Consider the following 12222-nt stretch of genomic DNA (forward strand, 5'->3'; position numbering starts at 1 on the left):
CGGGTATCAGCTCAATGGTGAAGTCCAAATCCCTTCTGGGTGGCAGCCCTGGAATCTCTTCAGGAAATACATCTGCAAATTCTTGCACTACTGGTATATCTTTAACAGTTGCAACCTTATCCACAGAATCTGCAAACCCCACTTGTACTGCATAAATCTGGCACTTATTCCGGATACACTTAACCAGCTGAGAGGCTGTGATCGGCCGAATCTGCACTGGTTTCTGGATGCCTTGAATTTCTTTTCCCATACCCAACTCATCTCTGTAGGAGACTGTTTTTGTTTTACAGTTAATTACAGACCAGCGTCGTTCCAACCAGTCCATTCCTATCAGCACATCATAGGAACCAAGAGGGAGTACATTTAACTCAGTGGTTATGGTTTGGCCAGCTAACCTTAATGGACAATTGCTGACTTTGGTTAGTACTCTTCTTTTGGTCCCGGTGGCCAGCTGTACTAACCATGGGCTTTTAAATTTAGTGGTTTGCAAACCACAACTTTCTACCACTTTAGGACTTATATAGCTTAAAGTAGCTCCTGGGTCTACTAAAACAGAAACAGCTCGATCAAAGATCTTACCTTCGAACTCTATCATTGTTGGCTGGTAATCAGCTTGCCGATCCTCCAGTGCTGCATTTATTCTGGGCATGGATCGAGCCACATCTCCTACTGTTGAAGCTTCGTAGATCTGGGACAACTGATCGCTGTCCTTCCGATGAGGGCAGTTTCTGATATAATGGGGTCCGCCACAACCCCAACACTGAACAGGTGGCCGAGCTGAGCCTTCATTGTCCAATCTAACTTGCTGTTCACTGTATTTGGATTCTGCAGGAGGTTTGAATCTGCTCTGAGTTTTTGCTGGATTTTTAGTGCTGGCTCCTTTCGAAAATCCTTTCTGAAAACTGCTGCGTGCTCCCTTACCACCCATAGGCATTTTACTGCCTCGCTTATCTGTCCAACGTTTTCCGGAATTTTCTCCTTTTGATTTATTCTGCTGATAACACAGTCTAGCTTTCCATATTGCTTCATCCATGGTCTTTGGATTATCGAACTCTATCCTTTCTCGCATTGTCAGAGGTAGGCTACTAACAAATCTTTGTACTTTAGCCTTCTCTTCACGAATATAGGGAACGTAGCGAAGCAGGGACGTGAATTTAGTTACAAATTCATCAATAGTCTGCTGCCCAAGCCGCAGATCATGGAATTCTCGCGCTTTTTCATCATAAAAGCGTTTTGTCAGGTACTTCTCTTTAAAATATCCTTGAAACTTTTCCCAGGTCACATTCTGTTCGCTTATTCCCCGCACCATCTTGACCTCTTCCCACCATAGCGTGGCTTTGGCTTGCAACTGGAATATAGCCAGCCTTGCCTTAAGATGATGATCGTATTCATATACCTGAAAATACTTATTCATATTAATCAGCCATGCCTCTGCAGCTTCTTCAGATTCTCCGTCAAAATGAGGTGGTTTAATCTTCCTGAATTCTCCGTGTAATTCCATCCGGGGTCTTTTTGGAGTCTGATATTCAGAGGCGTTAACAGACTTCTCTCCTCGCGTCTCTCCTCTGTCCTCTGCTTCCTCCTGTTCAGTATGATAGCTCTGTTCATCTGTTATTTGTGCTTGTTCCGGCCTCGGATGTGACTGCTGTTGATGTTGTTTATCAGATAAGCTTTTCAGGATCCTTTCCTGTTCAACATTCAATCTTGCGTTATCTGCACGCAGCTGAGCCATTTCATCTTTTAGCTCCTGCAATGTCCTCAAAAGCGTTGAGTCAGTAGTGCGACCTGCTGCTCCCAGTTGTACCCAAAACTCAGAATTCCCTTGAGGTTGTTCCATGTTATCCGGAGGTTCCGGATTCCCATAAGGAGCACTGTTTGCTCTTCTCATTCTGCTACTACCTGCTTCAGAACAACTCATTAAACAGATTTAATTTATCTTGGTATATTGCTGAACTGTTACCATAATACTGTCTATATTCAGGTTGCTGTAATCTTAAAAATTTTCCCAAAGGTCACAGAGTTGTAAACCTTGGGCTCTGATACCAATTTGTCACGTACCCATAAGTAAACTACAGTAATACATATTTTTTTTTTATATTGACTCCTTTCACATATAATACTACCTTTACTTAACATGTTAAATATATCTATTTAACCTGCATCCGGAATCACAATTTAAGTTATGTAATAATCATAGTGTTTATATTACATGTCAATGCACATGCGTTGACACATTCTATATATATGTCAACTGTTGATTATCCGCACATAATATTTCATGGTGTAAATGATAAGGTTTACAATATGCAATTACATGATTTGATATCACGGAACCACAGTTGGCAAGGTATTCATTGCATTATTTATGGCAACTGCACTTTTCATATCCCGAGAAATCTAACGGAGGAGTTGGCAAGTCCGGCTCTGGCAATGATCCACATGGTGGCGTTGATGATGTCCATCTGGCTAGATCAACGGTGAGTTGACATGCGGCCATGTGCTTGTACTGTTGCCTTGGACTTGTTATCTCCGCGCCAAATCCCATCCCGAGGTCACCGACTAATGAACGATGCAGATGTGCTCACCGCAGATCCACGGCTCCAGTTGAGCCACGAGGCGGTCATTGAGCTGGGCTATTTGTATGTTGGATTTTGTAACGCGGCTTTAGACTTTCCATTTCATTACACAGCGTTGCAGCTGCAGCTCTGCAACCATCCAACGCTGTTCCACATCCTCTGTCTTCCGAGGTTCACCGGTATGCAGCCATGGCTTCCAGGTTCTGCACACTTCGTCGTTAATGGCATTGGTTCCTCCAGGTCTTGTTTCCACAGGTGATGAACCATACCTTTTGATGTTTGTTTTACAGTTCGCATTAAGGTTCTGCCAGGGTTTATGTTAATATTTATTCATGGTGGTATGCAGATGGTCACCGACCTCGCCTCTGGAGCAAGGGGTTTCCTCTTTTCGCCGGCTACCCATCACCGGGTAAGGGTTTGAACACTGGCCTTATTCTTATGTGGGTTTTTAAGATTTAGCTAAAACATTATTCCCTTGGCAGGGATTACCGGATTGATACAATTTCCTCTCTGTTCAAGCTCGAAACTCTTTTGCTAATGAGGCAGAATAGTCTCGGTTGATATATGTACATTCTTAGATGTCGTTGGTTATTCTATTTCACGATATTAGACTGGTTCTTCTGAACCCAGCTGTAATCCTAATTTTTAACTCTGTTTTCGAACCTTAAGACATTCCTGCTCAGGTTGACTGTGATAAATGTGTGTTATTCAAGCGCACAGTTATGTATAGACTCGGTCTATTATATATGGAGATATATTTTGGTCTTTACCGGTTCAATATAAATGAATAGCTTTGTGCCTGGTTAAATAGTTGTGCGTATTTCCCATCGAGGCACTGTGTATTGCTTTCTTAATGTTTATAAATGTGTCTTTTAGTTTATGGACGCCGGCTTGATGCCTCGACCAGCCTAGCGTAGGCTACGGCTCGGCCTGAGGGGTTTCACCAAGCGGTATTTCGATGTGAAGAACCGCCGGGGTCATGGACTTACAGTCACAGTTTTCCCTTGTCTCGGAGTTCCTGTTTATACTCTTGTTTTGTTTCGTTAAATGAAATAATGTGCTTTCCATAACATGCAATACAGTTGTTATTTGAATGCGTATTTATATATATAAGATATCTTCAGGAATGTAATTCTTCTGCAATCTCTGTAATGTTTATGGTCAGGTTGTTCATAATAAGGTTCTGTGGTAATGGTTCTTGGCTTATTGCAATGTATATAACGATGACTTCATTGCTCTGTTAACTCGCTTGAACGCGAGACTCTAGATTCATTTTCTGTGTATATAATATATTATCAGAGTTTTTACCCCATTTGTTGTTACAGAGAACGGCTGTATGCTTTATTGCTTTTGCTAAATAGTCATATAAATATATGTATCTTTATTCCAGCTTCTCGCTTATACTTGTTTACGTTTTCTCCGTTCCTGTTCATATATACGGGGTTCTGTTCTGAATAGGTTATCTACACTGTGATTACAAACCCTTATAGAGTATATTCTAGGGTTTTTAGTGGAGTACTGTAAACGCAGACTCTATTAACATTTCTCATGTAGATTTTTAGGTTCTTTCTTCAGATCTCTGTTCAATTCCGTAATGCACTTGACTCTGTTGTTTTTATAATTTACACAGTAACATATACATATTTTCTAAGGCTGGATTTGTTGTCTATAATGCACAGAGAGTATCATGTCTGTTTTCTTGATACTGTCTCATAATAGAAGCAGTTAATACTTAACTTATTTCACTTTTCTCTGTACAGAACAGAAAGTAAACATTTAACCTTTAAACAGTTGCATAAGCAAGAAGCCATACCTGCTTCTGTGCCAAACCTGTTGTAATGCTTGTCAATCCTCCCGTCCGTAGGAAGAGTCCTTCTCAAATCTTCCACCCCCAAGCACTTGCAGGTCCTACTCGACCGCAATCACACTGGTCTCGCCAGTAACGCTATCTGATCCTAACCAGACGTAGCGTGCACAGGAAATTCCTTCCTCTTATGCCATCTGATCCTAACCAGACATAGCATGAATATTTTTTCTTTTTTTCTTTCTGCCATCTGATCCTAACCAGACTTGGCATTCTTCCCCTTTTCCTCTGGGGTCTCAACTACCTCAAGGTAGTTAGGGTTCCAATGTAACTGATTCCTCAGTTACTACCCATAATTAGTCACAACTCAGTTCAAATAATAACCACACAGTTATCTTTTATTAACATAAATTCATAACAGGCTTATAAATGTAATTTTCAAATAAAGTCTTTTACTCAAAATTACTTTCACAATTACTAATGTTACTTCTGACAAGGGGCGTTACTCTTCTTTTCTTCTAGAAGTTAGAAGATCTGATAACACTTAAATCATTACTCATTTTCAATAAACAAAAATATTATTCAATTCAAACAGGTAATAACACTAATTATTCAATTTGTTCTTACTGCGGTAAATAAAATATTTACAATTTTATGGGAACATCACAGAAAGGGTAAAGAGTAACGAAAGCTACTTTTGCTAGTTTCTTTACCTTTGCCTTTGCCTCTACCTCTACCTTTACCTCCACTAATTTTTTTTTATCTACCTGATTATCGTTGGACAAGATCTTTATGAATTGTTTGTCGTGCTCTCTTAATCCCCTGTAAGATACCTTTGAACTAACTTAGTTATGGATAATTGAAGGAGCATAATAAACAATTTTCACAAATTTGCTTAACCAATCATTGATTATTGTTGTGTTGATAAGTGCTAGAAAGTTAAAAATAATAAAATTTGTTTAGTTATATTGTAATTTTGTTTTCATTAACAAAATTACAAATAATTTTTTACATAAAAGAAAATTATAATGTAAAAATTTGAATACTTACAATATAACAATAAGTTTATTCACTTTTCAATAGATAATATTAACTTGTATATCTTTGTTACAATATCATGAGCCAATATCATGATTCATCAATAAAACATGTTCAAAACTATCTTAATACTACATGCCCAAAAGCCATCTCTCATTTCACAATCAAAATATTTTATAAATAATTTTTTAAAATTTAATTTTATTACATTTTTGGGCAGTGAGACTCTCCATCCAAGTATAGATTATAATGTTATATTATGTTATTTAAACATTTTCACTGTGTCAAACTACATAAAAGAAAAAAAATGAAAATACAAAATAAAATTTTATTTGAAATATTTTGAATGAATGAAATTAAATAAATATAAAAATTAAACTAAAAATCATAAACTGTGAATCGTTTCAAGAAAGATCAAATCTCTGGAACAAGTTTTACACTAAAAAATACATCTAAAAAATTTGATTTTTTAAACATTGATTCAAAATTAAAATAAATCTAAACTCATATTTTTATAAAACTAATGCGCTTTACTCTAAACTAATTCATTAAAATTAACCCTATCGGTTAGCCGAGATTCCATATTTGCAATTTCGATGTTTACGTATCCCAGTCGCCTCGACTAAGCTATATATATATATATATATATATATATATATATAACTTGGTGTTTGATCGATTATCCGTTTGATTGATCGATATATAAGTGACATCGATAGCCGACACTGTTTCACTTTCATTCGACCCCGCATTCACAGTTGAAAATCTGTACAAAAGACAGAAGAGACCATGGTCACCGCCTCTCTATATGTGGAAATTCAAAGTCTTCACACTCTGTAGCAACCCGTGATAAGTTTTAATCAGAGGTATACACATTAAATTAAATGGTGATAAGTTTTAATGAGGTATGTAAATTAAATGTGAATTATATCTTATATTATTAAAGAAAAATAAATCAATTAAATTATATTTTTATTTTAAATTATTATTATTAATTAAAAAAATATAAGAATTAAATGTATACAAATTTGGAAGAGTATTTAATAAAATTTTACAAATTTTTAATAATTAAATTAAAATATAAAAAAATTTATAAATATTCTTGTAATTTAATTAAAATTCAATTTGTAATTTTAGTTAGATATAAAACTATGATTGTGTTAAGAGATATTTTTTAGTCTAATATAAAAAAGATGTAATATCATATTTTGTTTATTTTATTAAACATTTTGAGATTATCAAATTAGATAAAAATAAAATAAAGCTAAAAACTTGAAATAAAATAAATAATAGTTATTAATTATTAATAAAACATTTTGACTATATGAAATTATATAAAATTAAAATTAAAAAAAAAAAAGAGTAAAGTAATTATAATTATAAATAATAATTAAAGTAGTTTGGATCTATCTTTAACTCCAAATACTTTTTTTAGAGTGGAAAGAGATATAAAGGGATCAAATATCTAAAACAAATATTCAAAATAAAGATGAATCTAGACTCTTTTTAACAATTACAATCCGTATATATAATAATGTTCCATGTCCAACATATTATTTATATATTTAAAATTATTGTTTTATAAATAGGAACTTACATTTTAAAAAAATCGCAATAGAATGAAATTTGAGCACCCCTATTTTCAATTAATTTATTTATAACAATTTTCTTTTTTTAATTTAAGATAAATATTAGAGAAACTTTTAAAGTAAAAATGGATTTTCAATAATTCAGATTATCGGCCAATTTCATTGTGCAACGTTCTATACAAGACCATATCAAAGATTATTGCTATCTGAATTAGGAACATTTTATCTCTACATTTGTCTCAAGAGCAACATGGTTTTCTAAAGGATAGGAATATATTAGATGCGGTGGCTCTCACCCAAGAATGCTTACACTCAATGCATAGCAAAAAATAGAAGCTGCTCTTTTGAAAATCTATCTTAAAAAGGCTTATGATTGTGTGAACTGGGGTTTCATTCGATGCCTACTGGCTAGGATCGGCCTAGATGTCAAATGCATTAGATGGATCATGGCTTGTGTGGTGGAAGTCAATTATGCAATCCTCATAAATGGAGTCCCAACTCCATTCTTCAAAGCAGCCAGGGGCTTACGTCAGGGCTGCTCCCTGTCGCCACATCTCTTCATTTTAGTAATGGATTCTCTAAGCCTCCATATTAAGAAAGTGATTCAGCAAAACAGATGTAAGCCTCTCCCTATATGCAGGAACATCCTCATTTCGCATAATTTCTTTGTTGATGATATCCTATTATCAGCATTGCTGTGCAGAACAACATGGATATGTCTTCATGAAATCTTGGGGAGATTTCAAAAAGCCACCGGCATGTATGTTAATGATATAAAATCATCTTTTCATGTTGAAAATATAAATGGAGATCTTATCATATTTCTAACAGGTCTTTTTAATATAAAAGCTCTTCCCATTCGGAACGGTTTGAAATACTTGGGCTTTAATTTGAAACCTATGGGATACCGAGTGGCTGATTGGTCATGGATTCCGGATCGTTTCTATAAGAAAATAGCTGCTTGGGAATACAAATGCTTATCCTTAGGGGGCCGCGCCATTCTGACTCAAGTTGTGTTGGTACAAATCATGGTTTATTGGGCACACCTCTTCTATATCCCTTCAGCTATTATCAACTGTTTTAATAGAACGATTGCTAATTTGATATGGGGAGGATAGCAGGATAACAAAAAATACTACTTGACTAAGCTTTCGAAGCTATCTTGGCCTAAAAATATGGGAGGTTGGGGTATATTGGATCTGCACACGTTTAGAAGAGCTCTTCTCTGTAAAACCATGTGGAAAGTGATTATGGGAGAATCTATTTGGAGGAAGGCCATTAGAGCTAAGTATATGGACAATTAGAATATGACTTATTGGTATAGACAACGCAATACTGGATCTTCCAACGGCTCATCTATATGGAGAGGATTTCTAAGAATGGAGCCTTTCTTCAGAAAAAACTTGATCTGGAAATTTCAGTCTGGATCTAATATTATTATTGGCATAGATGATTTTGCAGGTGCGGAAGAAAAGATCAATATTTCCACCCAGCTTTTGAGAGCTTTACACAACAGGGGTTACTTCTTTTGGGCTAGTGTCATTCAAAAATGGGATGGAGCAGTTCCTATATGGAAATCTGCCACAGAAATTCAACTTAACGGTGTACTGGAAACACAATGGAATTCCATCATTACTGCAATGTGAGCGCGGGGCATTTTTCGCTCGTCGGACCGGGATTTCCTCATTTGGAAAGGTCTCGGTGGCTCATCAACTGTTCATGCAAAGCATATATATCTCTAGTTACTATTATCAGCATCTGAACCATCTGATAATATATTTCCAACAACATTTTGGAAAACAGGATGCCCCATAAAAATCATTATATTTGCCTGGCTGGTTTTTCATAATAGGAACCTCACTTGGGAGAATCTCCAAAAGCGGAAATGGTGTGGGCTAGCCATATGCCCCCTATGTAGATCAAATTCTGAGAGCAATTTGCACATTTTTCTACAATGTCCTCAAACTCAGTTGATTTGGCAGAACCTAGCTGCTCATTTTGGTTTCACCAACGTCAGTACTCCTTCTATCATTAAGGCTTTCATAGGATGGAGTAATATGTATATTTAGTGGAGGCCCATTCCACTGTTAACAATCTGGGCCATATGGAAATGGCGCAACAGAATAATTTTCAATTCCATAAGGGATCTACAATTAATAGTATTCGAATCTATCCTTTTCTTGTATAACACGATAGGACGACCCTGCCAATCCAAAGTCAGGCATGGAACGCAAACACAGACCAAGGATGCCTCTGGTTATCCTTGTGCCTATTTTGATGGAGCTGCTCAACATGGCACATGCGCCTGCGGAGTTTTCATTATCATTGAGGAAGGTCAAGTTTATGACATCCATTGGAATGGAGGAGCTGGATCTAACAATAAAGCAGAAGTCATGGCCCTGGCTGGACTCCTATCTATAAGTGACTTCCTTGGCTTACAAAAGCTTCATATATTTGGAGATTCGAAAGTCATCATCGATCACGTACAGTCTAAACATATCATAAGAAATATCCACCTCTGGATGGCTGAACAGGGTTGAGGCCTTGTGGAGCACCAGGAAGGACTACACAATTTCCCACATTGCCAGGGATAAAAACCGGAGGGCAGATGCTTTATCAAAACAGGGGCTATCATCTCCACAGGGTATATGGAGGATGCAATTAATAGTGGACAACATCTCTCATCAGATCCAAGACTTTTCCATGCTAGGTACATAATTTTCTATATTGTGAACTCTATCTGGTATGACTTTCTTTTTTCCTCAACATTTGACTCCTATGTTGTTTTTTGTTCCATAAATAATTTTGGCATATGGGACCGACATTTGAACTAAAATTCTGTGCATAGGTGTTACTAGCAATTTTTCTCCATATGTCCTATATGTTTCAGATCTGATATGGCTCCTTAAATCCTTTCTCTCCATGTGGTTTTGATCCTCTATATACAGCCATATCTGATGGTCCCCAGATGAATTGTTATACATATATATTGGATGCATATAATACAATCATATATAGCTTTTTTTCGTGCTAAAAAAATTGATTTTCAATAAAATCAAATTTAAGAAAAACAATAAAATTTAAAATGATATTATTATTATAAGTAAATAATTTTTAAAATAAAAGAAAAAAAATTGATTTTTTAATTATATTTTTAACATATTTCTTTATAAATTTACTTAAATATGACGTGTAAATACCAAATTTTAATTTTTAAATAAATACACATTTAGCTAAATTAAATAATAAATAATAAATTAAAGTAAAACTAATTAAAGTTCCCCTTACCTTTATAACAATGTTTCCAATATTTTACGATTATATTTTACGATTATAGAGGAGGAGACTTTTAAACACGATCATATATGGAATTCATTTACAAGTTGGTTTCAATTTATTAATCATATAAGTAAGTAATTTCAAGTAAAAAGTTTAATTAGTGGAATATTTCTTATTTTAGTTTAAGGTGGATGAGGATATGTTAACTTTATTTTGTAATTTTTAATGGATTGAGGATCTCTTGACTTTTTATTTTTTATTTTTTAATGGATTATTAACGACTCTAGTTTGTTAGAGAGTTTATTAGGTTCCATTGACATTTAATAAATTAAAAAAAAAAAAAGATGTTTGATTTTCTAGGGACTTTCAAACAATACCTAATTTTAGAAAAAATGCCTTATATTTTGGTTGTAAATGATAGAAACTCTTCAACACTTTTGTTTTTTATAAGACTTGGGATTCTTAAGGGTTAAGTAAAATCAAAATTAATAATAATATTTTTGTTGCAATAATTAATAATAATAGTTTTTTTTGTTATATATTATTCAATGGTAGATATGAATGAAGCCTTCCCTATATCAACTACATTAATATTTTTAATGTGGTTGTACTAGTATTTATGTGCACATGTAACCATTATGTTAATTTTTACAATTGATTATTTGTTAATTAGTGGTGAGGATAATTATTATTGATTGTTATTCATGAATGCATGATGTCTCTATCATTATCCCTTAATCAAAGTATGTGGACTTACAATTATTAATCATGTCACTAGAATGACTAAGCGAGTGGTCCATAATGAGATAGACTTTCATTATTTCCAAATGTTTTTGTGTCTGGGGTAAATTGTTTCATTATCTCTGAAGAAGATGAGCTATTAGCCAATTAGAAGTAGTATTAAGTCTTACTCCAAATCCAAAAATAGTTTTCAACTAAGATAATACTAATATTCCTAGTGTTCATTATTAAGATTATATCTCTAATATGGCATTGTGCTTTTTAGTAACATTTAATCTTCATTTCATATGAATCTCTTGTCCATGTTAGTGTTATATATATATATATATATATATATATATATATATATATATATATATAATTAAAAAAAAACTAAAAAAACCCGGATGCGGGTGCCTTAATGAGCTGTTAATGCTCATGCAAGCGACGCCGACATCTGGCATCACGGCAGATCAGGTTGGCGATTTATGGCAGCTCAGTTAATTGCATTAATGAGGCATTGGGTTCTCGGCATGCGGGGTAAGGTTTTCAAGATGGTGGGCACAATCAGCAATTCAGTTGTTCGGACCTCGACATTCTCTCTGGTCTATTTAGGCAAAGACATTCTCGGAAGGAATTGTTCTCAAAATTTAGGCGCAGAGCAGAGCACTTGGAAGCCACCATGGTTCCATAGGTGTTCGCATCTAGCCAGCTTCAGGTATTTTGTCTCGATTCTTCTGGTTTGCATCTGGTATGGTCAGTCTTTTTTCCTTTGGCCCATTTCTACTATAAATCTCGCTACGGTCTTCATTGAAGTTGTCTGGGCAGAGTGTGGGGTTCAGTCTGTCAGTGTTGGGTTCTTTTTCGCGGTTCTGTTTACTCTCTGTGCGGAGTTTACCCTGGGTGCCTTCTATTCAGAGTTCTGCTCTTTCCTGTTTCTTTTATATTGGGGCGGGTCGTCTTTCTTCCTCCATCAATCCTTTCGCCCTTTTAGTTTATTAATCCTCTCTGCAATGGCCCGACGTCGTGGAATTTCCCGGAGGGGTAGTAGTTCAGGAGCTCGTGGAGGTGTTAGGGGTAGGGGTGGACCTGGTCCTCGTTGCATTTCCCCGCTAGCTTCTGTCTCGCCGGCCTCACCGTCTTCAGACCACTCCGGTCCGTCCCTTAACAGTTCTTTCCACTCTTCACGCTTCAAATTTAAAAGTAAGCTAAACAA

The sequence above is a fragment of the Pinus tabuliformis genome, chromosome Q (assembly GCF_031772625.1).
Source record: "Pinus tabuliformis cultivar Carrire ecotype Pingquan chromosome Q, CPIR1, whole genome shotgun sequence".
NCBI lineage: Eukaryota > Viridiplantae > Streptophyta > Pinopsida > Pinales > Pinaceae > Pinus > Pinus tabuliformis.